The sequence below is a fragment of the Elephas maximus genome, chromosome 6 (assembly GCF_024166365.1).
Source record: "Elephas maximus indicus isolate mEleMax1 chromosome 6, mEleMax1 primary haplotype, whole genome shotgun sequence".
NCBI lineage: Eukaryota > Metazoa > Chordata > Mammalia > Proboscidea > Elephantidae > Elephas > Elephas maximus.
Genome location: NC_064824.1, coordinates 119180482 through 119186040, shown reverse-complemented (window position 1 = coordinate 119186040; position 5559 = coordinate 119180482).

Sequence of the window (5559 nt, the reverse complement as noted above, 5' to 3'; positions counted from 1 at the left end):
TGTATTGTTTTTTTTCCCCTTGGCCTTTTGTCATCCTTTTAAGTACTTGGGAATATGCATAACTAGTATTTTTCCAGTAACTTCTCAACAATATTTTGCCACTCACATGAGATGAAGTCAGGTTACAAAGACTTTTCAAATATACTAAAGGTTAACACTGAACCTCTCCGGATTGGGACCATTCAGGAAAGGCAGTTGGCTTTCTTATCCTCAAATCCTCCTTGATATAGAGAATACCTGGCAAAAATCTAGGTGGCAGAAAGGACAGCAAAAGCATTTATTTTTTTTAATTTATCTTCTTGATAACTTAGCAACTAATTAAACAACTACATCAGCAAAGCCAGAAAGTCCTGCCTATCATGGGTAACAGTCACTTAAAATGGTACCCTCTTAAACTTGTCCAAGGTAGATGTTACTGACAACTAACTTCTGGGGATATACCTGATAAGTATCTCAGACCTGGGCATGATTATGCTCTCTGTGCTACACAAAGGAATGTCAGGGGACACCTGCATCAAACAAACTACCTTTTCAAAATGCTGTAAAGTTGTATTTCATTTTTGGAAGTGACCATGCTAGCCACCAAATGGTAACACTCCCTCTGAGCCTTCCCAGAACAGTGGCTTTCTTCCAGGTGAAGTCACTATCTGCTTAAGACTAAGATTACCTGTGAATCAACAGTTCCTGCTCTACACGCTGGACCCAAAACCTAAGTGGCAATTTCAAAGTATCTTTAGGTAGAAACAGAGGGTCACATTTAAAAGTTTCCAATCCAGGGAGGGAGGGCCAGTTAGAGCACCTGCAACAGAGACCATTAGTTCTACAACAGGAGAGAGGAGATGTAGCATTACTCACAGATAAAGACAGCAAGCCACAAAGAGTAACGTGGCCCTCCACATTTACCAAGATTCACTCAAGATTCTACTGCAGAACTCACACGCTTTTATCTTTCTGACAGCCAAACCCAAGAGGTTTGCCAAAATAGAATTCCACTGTAGAGGGAAAGAAGCTAAAGAATTATGCATTAATAACACCTTCACCCACAGGCAGAACATATTTTCATCTGCACACATCACGAACAGAGATCTTAGGTTATTAAAGGTGAAAGAGGCTAATAGTCTTTGGGATGACTCCCTTAGGACACCTATTTGCATAATGAAGGGAACACATGGCAACCCAGCTCAGTAGTTCTTTTGGATCAGCTACTTGTAGTCACACACAATATTTTTAATTCACTAACTAAATTACTTTATGGAAGAGTTGTTGGTAGGTAGTCTCAAAACTGTGTTTACAAATAATTCATGACCATGTTGCCAACGAGGAAGAAGCCTAATTGGTAAAGATATATGGTTTAATTAATCTGTCTTTTGGAAAATTAATGCATAGATAAAGATCACCATTGATAAAGATTTAGACACTGCTGAGGTCATCTGCATAATCTAAACTTAGAGCCCTGGTGATGCAGTAGTTAAGAGCTCAGCTGCTAAACAAAATGTTGGCAGTTCAAACCCACCAGCCACTCCTTGGAAACCCTATGGGGCAGTTTTACTCTGTCCTATACGGTCGCTATGAGTTGGAGTCAAAAGCAATAGGTTTGTTTTGGTTTTTGAGGCTATCTACATAATCTAAACTTGGAGTCAGGCCACCCCTGGCTCTGAATGCCCCAAGTCCAAGGCACCTATCTCAGAAAGCAACTTCTCTCTGAAGCTATCCTATATCAAGGAGGAAAAAAAATTTAGGCATGATGTTATTTTCATATTTATTCATTGCATGGACATTTTGGAGCCCTGGTGGTGCAGTGGTTAAAGCACTTGGCTGCTAAACAAAAGGTCGGTGGTTAGAACCCAGCAACCTCTGCAGGAGAAAGATGTGGCAGTTCGCTTTCGTAAATATCACAACCTAGGAAACCCTATGGGACAGTTTCATTCTATCCTAAAAAAAAAAAAAGAAAAAAAAATTTTTTTTTTTTTATAGGGTTGCTATAGGGTTACTAAGAGTCAAAATGAATTCAATGGCACACAAACACAAAAATATCAATCCACATCTACGCATCTCTGTGAATAATAAAAAATTGCTGAGTATGTAACTTGTGCCATATAATGTGTTAAGAGATTGTCATGGATTGAATTTAGTCCCCCAAAAATCTGTGTTAACTTGGTGGCCATGATTCCCAGTATTGTGTCACTGACCACCATTTTGTGATCTGATGTGATTTTCCTATGTGTTGTAAATCCTATGACGTGAATGAGGTAGCATTAGCGGCAGTTATGTTAACGAAGCAGGACTCAATCTACGAGGTTAGATTGTGTCTTGATCGAATCTCTTTTGAGATATAAAAGAGAGAAGCAAGCAGAGAGACATGGGAACCTCATATCAACAAGAAAGAAGCACCAGGAGCAGAGCACATCCTATGAACCTGGGGTCCCTGAGCAGAAGAAATCCTAGTCCAGGGGAACGTTGATGACAAGGACTTTCCTCCAGAGCCAACAGAGTGAGAAAAAAGCCTTCCCCTGGGGATGCTGCCCTGAATTTGAGCTTCTAGCCTACTAGACTGTGACAGAACAAACTTCTGTTTGTTGAAGCCATCCACTTGCGGTATTTCTGTTATAGCAGCACTAGATAACTAAGACAGAGATGCCTGTAAAAAGATCAATAAGGAAGGGCCTTCACCCCAAAGGAGCTCTGCATCTCCCTGGAAACTCCTTGAAATGCTTACATCACAACATATCCTCAGTAACCACCCCGTCAGTTGTTAACTTTTTAGAAGTATTATGTTAATTCTTTGTCTATCAGGTCTAACTTAGCTTCTTTATTCTTCAAGAAGAACTTTCTAACCCAACATACCTCACCCCTCAACTCGAAATCTGAGGAACTAGGAAAAATAAGTAGTTGTGCTATGTCATGCTAAGTTTCACCAAATGGAGACAATTAAAACCAGACTGATGCTTCTGAGGAGAGATGCTGAATATAAGAAAACTGGGAAGCTTTAGGGGGCTGATCTCAAGGAAAGGGAAACGAGAAAATGCTCCAAAAAGGGTTTAGAAATTGTTGGAATAAATGTGGTCCATCTAGAGGTGGAACTGCGTAGAATCCAAGATGAAGGAAGTTGACAGCCAGAAATGATATAAGATTAAAGGATTATAAGTTATAGCTTAATTCTCCCTCTCCTTGAATGGGGCTGCATTTAGAGACTAGCTTCCAAAGAATAGAGCATGGAAAGAGAAAAACAATGAACTTATAGTGGAAAATCCTGGCAAATATAAGCAAATGATCAAGTTTACCATCACCAATTATAATTTATGTTGATACCATGTATTCCCTGATATAATATGATGAGAAAGGCACTTCACCTCTGTAGCATTTTCCCCTAAACCCACAACCCAGTCTAATCCTGAGAAAAATACCAGACAACCCCAAATTGAGGGGTATTCTACAGTATATTTGACCAGTGCTCTTTAAAACAGTCAAGATCATGAAAAATACTTCAAAATTGCCACAGATTGGAGGAGACTAAGAAGACATGATGACTAAGTGCAATGTGGTACCATGGATTGAATCCCGGACAGAAAAAGGGCATTAGAGGAAAAACTGGCAAAATCCTAATAAAGTCTGCAGTTCAGTTAATAGTAATTTACCAGTGTTAATTTCTTAATTTTGACAAATGCTCCATGGTTATGTAAGATGTTCTCATTAGGGGGAAGGAGATGAAGAGTATTAGGTAACTCTCTGTAATATCTCTGAAACTTTTCTCTAAATGTAAACTTATTCCAAATTTAAAAAGTTAATTTAAAAGTAATGGTGGACTATAGTTTCAGTTATTAGTAAATTTTTAGAGCATATGTTTTTTTTAATGAATGTTTTAAAGAAGAGATGTAAATTTTTATGTTATAAGGAAAACATGAAAGAATGCAGAGCTAGAGAAGGTGAGCTTTAACAACATATTGTGTGTTCAACATAAGAGTAATTATTGGTTATACAGAGCCTTTGTGCCAAATAGAGATAGTAAGTTACATGATAAGCAAGATTGTAGGCCAGGGATAAAGGAAAAAGCATTTGGAGAAGGGACTTCTACATTTTTCAGGGTGTCAATGCCATGTCAGCTATTTTCCACTCTTCAGTTAGCCAATTAGGTAAATATTCTAGGCAACCATTAAACTTAGATGAGGTTAGACTTTCAGAGACTAAGAATTTATGCCCAAATGAATGAAGAGAGAAGTAAGACAGGGAACCACACTGTCACTGAGTCAATTCCAAATCGTGGAGACCCTATATGACAGACTAGAACTGTCCCAGAGAGTTTCTAAGGAGCAGCAAGTGGATTCACACTGCTGACCTTTAGAGCAGCAGCCAAGATTTTAACCACTGTACCATAAGGGCTCCATGGAGTAGGAGCCAAGTCTGGGCAATAATGACCAAGCATAACAATATGAAAGCCAGTGACACCAATATTGGTCATTGGTAAATTCCTAGGGCTGCAAGATGGCCAAAGAGGAATGAAGTGAAAAGGGATGTTTATTTCAGAGCTGTTTCCTCCAGACATGGCTGTGAGGAGGCTAGATCAATAAAAAAATCACCCCTTTATTACTTTGCCTTCTCTGTTTCTGGTCTCTTGACAGTGTAAAGCGGAGAATGAGGCCGTGATACCTGAGTGATGGACATCTCAACTCTGCCACTAATTGGGATTGTGATACTAGGACAGCCACTTAAGCTCTTTGGACCTCAATTTCTTCAAGCGAAAAATCAGGAAGTTATACTTGACCATTTCAAAGGTCACTTACAGGTTGTAAACATATGATATGATTATTTTGTGGACTCTTTTGGCCCACAAGCCCGTAATTTGTAACCCTTGATCATTATATTCAATGACATGTTAGTAAGAATTGGATAGAGTCAACACTGCTATAACTGGGCCCTGTGTGAACCTTTGCTCCATAAACCCAATGAAGAGTCAGCCACTTTGCAAGCAGCTGGGGGTCTAGGCATCAAGATCAGGCCCCTCCTTCCAAAAAGCTCTAATATGCTGGTTACTCCATGCTTTTAAAGCATGTCATAAAACTTATCTTCCTCTTTTATTGTTTCAATTTGGAATCCAAATCACAAAACTATGGGGCATTGTTATAGAGATAAGAAAAATTTCACAATGAAAGTAAAGAAGAGAATTTACTGCATGTATTAATGACCATTTCATGGTCATAAACACTGAAACGGGAACATTAAGAGGAAACTTTGTGGCTCTCTCAGGGGGAAAGAAAGTGTATGAGAGTGAGAAAAAAAGAACAAGAAAAAGGAGAGGAGGAGGAGAAAGGGGGATAATTTTAAGAAGGACACGGTGTAGAAGAATCAACAACAGTATCTGGAAGCCAAGAAAAAATCAAATTGGCCAAAGGAAAGCTGGCCACATTTGAATTGGAAAGTAGTCAACCATTTAGATTTAAACAAAAAGGGGGTTTACCTGGGGAGAACTGGGAGAAAGATGGGGTGACAAACTAGTCCCAGTTTTCCTGGAACTCTCTCAGTTTGGGCCCTGAAAGTCCTATGACTTCTGACAACTTCCAGTCA